Raw genomic sequence first — 11,038 nt, 5'->3', positions numbered from 1 at the left:
ATGAAATCATTGATGACATCATCAATGACATCATCAATGACATCACTGATGACATAATCAATGACATCACTGATGACAATGATTGACAAATAGTGATGACAACATCGATGACATCTTCAATATGACATAATCGTTGACATCATTGATGACATCATTGATGACATCATCAATGACATCACTGATTACATTATTAATGACATCACTGATGACAATGATTGACAATGATAACTTTATCGACAACATAATTGTTGACATCACTGATGACATAATCGAGTAGTGATGACATCTTCGAAGACATCTTTGATGAAATCATCAATGACATCACTTATGACATCATCGTGTAGTGATGACATCACTGATGACATCATCAATGACATCACTGATGACAATGATTGACAACAATGCTAACTTTATTGACAACATCATCGTTGACATCATCGAATAGTGATGACATCATCAGTGACATCACTGATGACATCATCAGTGACATCACTGATGACATCATCGATGACATCACTGATTACATCATCAATGACGTCACTGGTGACATCATCGATGACATCACTGATGACAATGATTGACAACAATGATATCGTTGTCGACAACATCATCGTTGACATCATCAAATAGTGAGCACGTTATCAAATAGTGATGACAACATCGATGACATCATTGATATGACATCATCGATATGACATCATCAATGACATCACTGATGACATCATCAATGACATCACTGATGACATCACTGATGACAATCATTGATAACAATGATAACTTTATCGACAACATCATTGTTGACATCACTGATGATCATCAAAGAGTAACTTTGGTACAGTCCCTTTAAGAGCAAGTTTGGTACAGTCACTTTAAGAGCGACTTGGGTACTGTCCTCTCTGCTTTGCTACTTTACTGATTGACCTCTGCTAGGTCATGCGGGTATCAGCTTTACTACATCACTGACTGACCTCTGCTACTTTTAATGGTAAAGATCATTGCTTGGTTACCACAACAATCTTACTCATGTTAGGGAGACAAAATTGTTAAGGACCTTCCATCTTCTACATCTTCTATTGGCCAATAGTGGACATGTGACTGTGTGGATGTTATGAGGCATTGACTGACAAGACCTTAGAATTTCTATTGGCTGCAATATTTCAGCTATTTGCATATGTGCTGTAATTGGCTGTTAGCGTATACAGTGTAAACATTATTTTCAATGAGCCATTATTTTCTATGGGAAATTAGGGGTCTTTAAAAGTAAATTTGTAAAAAACGATAAATCCGATCTAAACCAAAAATAGATAGCACATCTGTCACTGCTGAGGGCTTTGAAGCACAGTTTAAACCAGGGGTCTCAAACTCGCGGCCCGCGGGCCAACTGCGGCCCTCGGGACACTAGTTTGCGGCCCCCACCTCAATGGTAGCTTTCCTGTAAGTGCGGCCCTCATCAGCTGCTCAGCCGGGATTGGCTGAGCTTAACTTTATGCTCAGCCAATCGTGGCTGAGCAGCTGATGACACGGCAGAGGGGGGCCGGCATCAGTGACGGCTGCAGCTGTTCGGCCGGCCTCCCGAAGACGACGGAGAGGTGGGCGGCGGCGGCGGTGGTGGGAGGGGAGGTGTGCGGTGCAGGGGCCTACAGCCACCTAGCAGAGCCGCCGCCCCCTAGCATCCCTGCTGCACATGCAGCTTCCCGGTCTCTGGAGGAGGAGGCCGCGGAGACTGCAAGGTGATCGCATCGCTGCAAGTCCTGGGGCTGTTCAGCAGGATCGGGGGATGCAGTGTAGACCCTCGATCCTGCTTTACAGCCCCAGGACTTGCAGCGATCCGATCACCTCACCCTGCAGTCCCCGCGGCCTCCTCCTCCAGAGATCGAGGAGCTGCATGTGCGGCTGAGAGGAGATCGCCGGTGTCGGGGGTGAGAGGAGGAGGAGGAGGGGTGTGTGCCCAGATCCCCCCAGTCCCCTCTCAGTGACCCCCAGTCCCCTGTGTTACCCCCTAGTCCCCTCTCAGAGACCCCCAGTCCCCTGTGTCACCCCCTGCTGCCCCCAGTCCCCTCTCAGAGACCCCCAGTCCCCTTTGTCACCACCAGTCCCCTGTGTCACCCCCAGCTCCCCCAGTCCCCTGTGTCACCCCCTGCTCCCCCCCAGTCCCCTGTGTCACCCCCCTGCTCCCCCCAGTCCCCTGTGTCACCCCCTGCTCCCCCCAGTCCCCTGTGTCACCCCCTGCTCCCCCCAGTCCCCTGTGTCACCCCCCTGCTCCCCCCAGTCCCCTGTGTCACCCCCCAGTCCCCTCTCAGAGACTCCCAGTCCCCTGTGTCACCCCCAGTCCCCTCTCAGAGACCCCCCGTCCCCTGTGTCACCCCCTGCTCCCCCAGTCCCCTCTCAGAGACCCCCAGTCCCCTTTGTCACCCCCAGTCCCCTCTCAGAGACCCCCAGTCCCCTTTGTCACCCCCAGTCCCCTGTGTCACCCCCCAGTCCCCTGTGTCACCCCCCTGCTCCCCCCAGTCCCCTGTGTCACCCCCCTGCTCCCCCCAGTCCCCTGTGTCACCCCCTGCTCCCCCCAGTTCCCTGTCACCCCTCTGCTCCCCCCAGTCCCCTGTGTCACCCCCTGCTCCCCCCAGTCCCCTGTCACCCCCCTGCTCCCCCAGTCCCCTGTGTCACCCCCTGCTCCCCCCAGTCCCCTGTGTCACCCCCTGCTCCCCCAGTCCCCTGTCGCCCCCAGCTCCCCTCTGTCACTCCTGCTCCCCCAATCCCCTCTGTCACTCCCAGTCCCCTCTCAGAGACCCCCAGTCCCCTCTAAGAGACCCCCAGTCCCCTCTAACACCCCCAGTCCCCTGTGTCACCCCCCTGCTCCCCCCAGTCCCCTGTCACCCTCTCCTCCCCCCAGTCCCCTGTGTCACCCTCTCCTCCCTCCAGTCCCCTGTGTCACCCCCCAGCTCCCCCCAGTCCCCTTCTTTTGGAAAACCTGATGCGGCCCAGCCTCACCCAGCCTCTACCTCCAGCGGCCCCCGGGTAAATTGAGTTTGAGACCCATAGTTTAAACGGAGTCTGTGAGCAAAGCGGTTTGGGCTATATTAATCTAAGAACAATGGCTGGAAGAAGAAGAATACGGATTACAGTATACTACTTTTTCAAGCACTATAATAACCATAACAAAGCTGCATAGTCTCAACCACATAAGTACACATATATCCGAGAAAAAGTGTTGGAGTGTTTGAAATCGTTTCACAAAATTTTTTACATGTCACAGAGATATGTCAAAAGTTTTGATCGGCCCGGGTCTGAGTGCACTAAGCACAGTCCTATCTCAGCTCTGTGTCACATGATCAGTCAGACTTATAATGGAGCTCTATGGAGCCTGACTGATAAGTCTGAGTAATTATGTGACACATAACGTGTAAAAATTTTGTGTAACGACAGTGACACTTTAAGTGCTGTAAATGACTGAATTTATATCACCATGCAGGAGATTTCACGGCTGTGTGGGGATCGGAGCTACCCTACGCATTCGGCAGGGGTATAGTATATACATCAAGGGCTTGTTTATATGTACATCATATTGATCATAAATCATATACACATGTAATCAACCAATCTATTAAAGGGGTACTCCAGTGAAAAGCTTTTTCCCAGTAATTGAAACACAGTTATATAACTTTGTAATATGCTTTAATCACCTATTTGCCCTCTTCCATATCTTCTCACCCCTCGACCCCCCATCAAGAAGTGAAGTAAACTCATTCTTACCTAATGACTGTTGACCCCAGGCTGTTCTGTGGCAGCCATTTTGTGACAATGGGCGCCCTCCTGGGGAAGCAATATAACACGAAACGCGCGTTGAGGAGGATAGGTGGCAGTAACACTTTTGCAGCAATTATATGGGTGAGTCTCTGTGATGTAATCTACACTGCATATGCATCTCTGGTTACCAGACTGTTACATGTATATCCTATGTGGGATTGCGGTGATATATAGGGAATTAATCAGATGTATGTACGCTGACTAGTTATAACATATCATCCAGAAAGAGAGGAAAAAATATCACTGTTTGTGGATGACATACTGCTCTATATAAGTAATACATCTGTCTCTCTGGATAGGGCAATAGCAACAGTGGAGGAATTTGGTAAAGTCTCAGTTGGCAAAAAATGGTATTACTACCCCTGGATCGGGAGGGGGAGAGTCATTTTGGTATCTAGGGGTAAGGGTGTCAAAGGATACTAGAAAGTATATGGAGCTGAATGTAAATCCCCTCCTGGTAAAGTTAAAAGCTAAAGTGAAGATCTGGCTGGGCCTCCCTCTGAGCATGGCAGACAGAATCAGTCTAGTCAAGATGGTTATTTTGCCCCAAATTTTATATGTGCTTGTCAATTGTGCCATGTGGGTGGGAGAACACTGCTTAAATTGTTGGAGGCACCATTGAAAGAATTAATATGCAAAGTAAGGAAAGTAAGGATAAAATTGTTTCATTTATGTAAACGAGAGAAGGTAGGTGGATTGGCGGTCCCCAACTTTAGACTGTATTTTTTGGCAGCCCAACTGCAACATTTAGCAAGAGCAAATGATTTGCTGTATTTGCAAGAGGAGGTACACGAGAACCAGTGGGGTTGTCAAAAAGTTGGGAGATGCTAGAAACAGGGTGGATGGGCCAGGTGAGAGCTGACCAGTTTCCCCTGCTGAATTTGGCAGAGTCTGGGTGGAAGCAAAGAAAGTGATTAAGGCCAAGGGTGCATCCCAGTTGACGCCTATGTTTAATAATCTTCATTTGTCAGAATTGGTGAAAATCAAGGAATGGAAATTCTGGCACTCATATGGCTTGCGGTGTATTACGCAGTTCTTTTCAGACCAAGTAAAACATGCAGTTAGGCACACAGAAGAGAGTAATTATTTACAGATCACAGAAAATTGTTTGTGGCAATATTTATTAGAGAGGAATAGCTCTAGATTAAAGTTGTCGGGTTTATATAAATTTTTGAGGGGGTATCAAGAAAAGGGGATTCCACATAAAGGTATTAAGTTGTGGGACAACGATATTGCACCGATAAGTGTGGAAGATTGGTCTAATATTTGGAAGTGGGGGAGACAAGCATCATATAGTCACGATCACAGATTGTCACAGTGGTTTATTTATTATAGGCTATAGGGGTAGGGGTAATAATAGGTGTCCAAAGTGTGGGAAGAGTGATGCCGATTTTTTATTTATTTATTCTATGAGTGTATACCGATTCGGGAGTTTTGGTACAAAGTAATGGAGATGGTTAAAACACGATTATACCCAATAGAATTGGGAGACAATAAGGTTTGGATGTTGGGTCAATGGGAGGATATAACTGACAAAAGGAAAAAAAATGCTAAATAAGCTGTTCCTCTTGATAAGGATAATGATTGCAAGAAAGTGGATGGCAAAAGAGAGTCCTTTGGTCGAGGAATATCTTCCTAAGGCCTGTAAGATCATAAATTATGAATATGCGGCATCTTATTAAGGTGGGAACCCCAAAAAATCTTTTCCATCTGGAACCCCTGGTTAGAGTCAGTGTCATTAAATGAAAAGAGTAGATTGCTGCCGGGACTGAGGTAATAGGTATGTCCCCTGAAGGCCCTACAATTAGTTAGGGGGTTATATAAGTTGGTGTTTTGATTTTGTTTCCTTTTTTTTCCCCTCCTCTTCCTCTGTGGGTGGGTAAGGGGTGGGGGTTGGTAAGTAGTAGGCGAGGTTAAAGGGGAACTCCGGATAAGAAAAACTTGTTTTCTATTAAAAGTACATTAAAAGTTATATAGATGTGGTTATACAATGTATTACTGTATCTGTACGGTTCTGCCACACTGTTAGCTGTAAGAAATCCAGGAAGTGAAACAAAAAGGGCCCCTGTGCCAATTCATATTGTCTCCTGCTCCTGCTGCTATCCCCCCTTAGGAGACAAATCTTTTATGCCTCTGTCTCACATTGTGTGTGTTTGCTGATGATGCAGGCATGATATCACAGGAGGCTTGTCTGGATAACCCAATCCCCTGAGTGATCCACCATCTCTGACCGAACAGAAGCAGCTGCTGCACTAATTTTACTGATTGTAATGGGTGGGGGCAGTGATGATCACATGAGGGAAAGCATTGCATTCAGGGAAATACAAGTAATGCGTTATGCTTCTGCAGAAGTTTCATTTTTTTTAACCTCTACCTGGAGTTCCCCTTTATACACAACTAAATATTTAGGACTATTGAAATAAAGATGCCAAAAGAAGAGATAGATTGACCTCAATGGCATATGGCGATTAAGATTGTGAAATTGGGAAGGCCAGACGCACCCCCCCATCCCAAGGCCAAGTTGGATAGAAGAGATGGTTGTAAAAAGGTTTTTTTTTTTTGGTCTTTTTTTGCTTTCCCTGGTTGTTTGTATGTTAGAGTATGGGGCGGGGACGAGGGTGGAGTGATGGGGGAAAAGTAAGGTATGAGAGTTTTTGTCTTCCCTCCCTTATCCCTTTTTTCTCTACTTTTCTCTGCCTCTCTTTCTTTCATCTCTTGTTGGTATAAGGGGTTGTGAGTTATAAAGTAGAGGTAGATGGGAAGTTGGGAGTGAGGCCGAAAGGGGGGGTTATGGTGAACTATTTATAGTAAGTGTATTCGATTTTCTAATAGTTTTTTTTGTTATTTTTTTTTTATGGATTTGTAATAAAAATAAAAGTAAAAAAAAAACTTACCATCCAGAACAATGATACAGTATAATCTTTATGTAAAAAACTGTAAGCTGCTGTGTGCACTGTCACTTTATTTCTGGTCTGTCCTATTGTTTAAATTGTTTTGTGGTAGAGTAGTATTTTATTGGGAAAACTAGCCTTGTCTTTTTTGAGTATACAAACAGAAAAGACTTTACTGCCATTGATGTCAGAGGGGGAAATACATGGTATTAAGAACTGGGGTATGTAAACCTTTGATCCGGGTAATTTGCATGTTTTTGGTTGTCATTATGATTTAAAAGAGAAAACACAGTAGTTTGGCAATAAATGACTTCACCGAACCACTAACCATGAGTGGAAAAAAAAGTTTTTGTGTTATTCATATTCTCTGAAAAAAGGACCTTGGCACAGGAATCTCCACGCTGGTCTGTTCATGTAAAAAACAAAAAAGCGATTTACTTAGTGGTACATTGACTTTAAAGGGGTACTCCAGCGTAAAAAAAAAATATTTCAAATAAACTGATGTCAGAAAGTGCCTGAGATTTGTAATTAAATTCTATTTTAAAATCCAGTCTTCCAGTACTCATCAGCTGCTATATGTACTGCAGGAACTGGTGGTGTATTAATTACAGTCTAACATAGGGCTTTCTGCTGCCACCTCTGTCTGTGACAGAGACTGTCCAGAGCGCTGCATACAGCAGCCGATAAGTACTGGAAGACAGTTGATTTGAAAGATTTTTGTTTTTCCGTTGCAGTACCCTTTTAATTAGGCTGGGTTCACACTATGTATATTTCAGGCAGTATTTGGTCCTCATGTCAGGTCGTCATAGCAACCAAAACCAGGAGTGGATTGAAAACACAGAAAGGATCTGTTCACACAATGTTGAAATTGAGTGGATGGCCGCCATATAACAGTAAATAACGGCCATTATTTCAATACCACAGCCGTTGTTTTAAAATAACAGCAAATATTTGCCATTAAATGACGGCCATCCACTCAATTACAACATTATGTGAACAGAGCCTTTCTGTGTTTTCAATCCACTCCTGGTTTTGGTTGCTATACAGCCTCACAAATACAGCCTCAAATATACATAGTGTGAACCCAGCTTTAAAAATGTCAATACCTATACATAAAACTTACTTAAAGGGAATCTGCCAAACCCCGGGCCCTACCTAAGGTGCTGACAGTGTGCTGTAGCTGGCAGTCCCCTAGTGAGCATGGTGCTTTGTGGTAATTTTCTGTGCAGTGGATTATGCACAATCTCACGTCTCCTACTGTTATGATGCGTCAAAGAGTTGTTTGTGCCACACTGGCACACTTTACCACTCCTTCCTCCTCCCTCTTCTTCATAATTAATCAATGATCCCCAGCCTCCTGCTCGCTCAGCTGTCAGTCAGTGTCTCTGATTGCAGATCAGTCCACTATAGGCAGTTTTTGTCTGAAAGAAATACTCAGATATAGTTGAATCTCTGAACTCAAATGTGTAGAAGCTGTGGTCTAGAGACCTGCCAGCAGTTTATTCTCTGGTTCAAATCCCCAGATGGGAATGAAATATGGGTCTTTTTTTCCCCTCATCACTGTATCATTTTAAAGCTATGTTCACACAGTATTTTTTTAAACCAAAAATAGGAGTGGATTTAAAACACAGAAAGGCTATGTTCAAACACTGTTGAAATTGTGTAGATGGACGCCGTTTAATGGCAAATAGCAGCCGTTTTTAAAATAACAGTAATTATTTGCCATTAAATGGCGGCCATCCCTCAAATTTTGTGTGTGGACATAGCCTTTCTGTGTTTTTAATTAACTGCTGGTTTGGGTTTCAAAATTTTGACCAAAATACTGAGCAAAAATAATGTGTGTGAACATAGGCTTAAGATTACACAATAATGAGAAAAAAATAAAATAAAATAAATAAAGACCTCTATTTAATTTCCATCAGGGGATTTGAACCAGAGAATGAACTGCTGGCAGGTCTCTAGACAGGTGAGGTACCCTTAGGCCCCGTTCCCACTGAGCAAAACTAAAGGAATTGTCCGCCGCGGAATGCCGTTAGCCTCCCGCTCATAATGGGAGTCTATGGGAGGCGTGCGCTCCTGCCCTGTCCGCGCTGAAGAATGAGTTTTGCTCAGTGGGAACGGGGCCTTAGGCCACAGAGATTCAACTATACCTGAGTGTTTCTTTCAGACATAAACTGCCTACAGAGGACTGATCAGCAATCAGAGACACTGGCTGACAGCCAGGCTCGGACTGGCCCATGGGGAGCAGGGGAATCCCCCAGTGGGCCTAACCCTTTGGTGGGCCCCTAAAAAGGAGGTGGACCTCCTTGTCTAGCAGCACCAGGATGACATATAATCCTCGAACACTGCTGCACATGCCTTTTATCTGTTGGCGCCAGCGTCGGACTGGGCCACCGGGGAGCCGGGGGTTTCCCCGGTGGGCCCCTCCCCCTCCCTGCTTGTTGGTGGGCCCCTGCAGAGCAGTGTTAGGTAGAGCAGCCTTAGGTGTGTGCTGCTGTCATCTGACTGGGCCCTGGGTGAGGTTTCCCAGCCAGATGACAGCACGTTCCAGGGCCCCCTGATACAGGCAGATCCGTGGGCAGCTCTCCTAGGGCCCTCAGTGGGCCCCAGCACGCTGGTCCTCCTCACCCTGGGCCTGCCATAGATGCTGGTGTCAGGCTGTGCAGGAGGAGCAGAACGCTGCAGCTATGACAGGAGCTCTGGCTGCGCTTCTCCTCACCAGCCTCCTGCTCCAACTAAAGTGAAAGAAGATCTTATCAGCAGCGTCCAGGAGGTCAGATGTGGCTGCCACTGAACAGTCAGGCAGAGGTCAGTCAGCTCCCCCTCCCTCCTCTGCTGTCCTGGGGCCTGAAGAGAAAAAAGCTCCACAGGTATGGTGGTAATAGGAGGTCTGACTGGAGGTGCAGGGTGACTATACTGTATGTGTGATGTGTGACTGAATCTGCAGTGTGTGTATATAGATATAATAGTGTGTGGTGTGCAGTGTGTATATAGATATAATAGTGTGTGGTGGTGAAGTGTGTGTATATAGATATAATAGTGTGTGGGGGTGCAGTGTGTATATATGTGTGACTAAATCTGCAGTGTGTGTGTATATAGGTATAATGTGTGGGGGTATAAATGTGTGTATGTGACTGAATCTGCAGTGTGTATATAGGTATAATGTGTGGGGGTGAAGAGGGTATATATGTGTGACTGAATCTGCAGTGTGTATATAGGTATAAGGTGTAGGGGTGCAGTGTATATATGTGTGTATGTGTGACTGAATCTGCAGTGTGTATATAGGTATAAGGTGTAGGGGTGCAGTGTATATATGTGTGCTTGTGTGACTGAATCTGCAGTGTGTATATAGGTCATACCTCCCAACCGTCCCGGATTTCGCGGGACAGTCCCGTTTTCGGGGTTCTGTCCCGCGGTCCCGGAACGGCCCCCCGTGTCCCGCATTTTAAGTGGCCCCAGCGAAAAAAACAATAAATCAGTTACTCACCTGTCCTCCGGTCCCAGCAGCTCCTCTTCCGGCAGAGCGCGCACTCCCGTCATCCTCCGGGGCGGGCAGCGGGGTATACAGAGTCACTAACTGTACCGGAAGTGACCTGCTCATGACTCACTTCCAGTACAGTCAGTGTCTGTATACCCCGCTGCCCGCCCCGGAGGATGACGGGAGTGCGCGTTCTGCCGGAAGAGGAGCTGCTGGGACCGGAGGACAGGTGAGTTACTGGTTTATTGTTTTTGCCGCTGGGGCCACACTAATGGGGGGATTGGCTACTCTGTGGGGCGCTATATGGGGTATTGGCTACTATGTGGGGGGATTGGCTACTATGTGGGGGGCATTGGCTACTATGTGGGGCATATATGGCGGCATTGGCTACTATGTGGGGCATATATGGCGGCATTGGCTACTATGTGGGGCATATATGGGGGATTGGCTACTATGTGGGGCACTATATGGGGGATTGGCTACTATGTGGGGCACTATATGGGGGATTGGCTACTATGTGGGGCATATATGGGGGCATTGGCTACTATGTGGGGCATATATGGGGGATTGGCTACTATGTGGGGCACTATATGGGGGATTGGCTACTATGTGGGGCATATATGGGGGCATTGGCTACTATGTGGGCACTATATGGGGGATTGGCTACTATATGGGGCATATATGGGGGCATTGGCTACTATGTAGGCACTCTGGGGGTTTGGCTATTATGTGGGGCACTATATGGGGATTGGCTACTATGTGGGGCACTATATGGGGGGATTGGCTACTATGTGGGACACTATATGGGGATTGGCTACTATGTGGGGCACTATATGGGGGCATGGCTACTATGTGGGGCACTATA

Source organism: Dendropsophus ebraccatus, chromosome 7 (genome assembly GCF_027789765.1).
Source record: "Dendropsophus ebraccatus isolate aDenEbr1 chromosome 7, aDenEbr1.pat, whole genome shotgun sequence".
Lineage (NCBI taxonomy): Eukaryota > Metazoa > Chordata > Amphibia > Anura > Hylidae > Dendropsophus > Dendropsophus ebraccatus.
Note: the sequence above shows the minus strand (reverse complement) of the source record.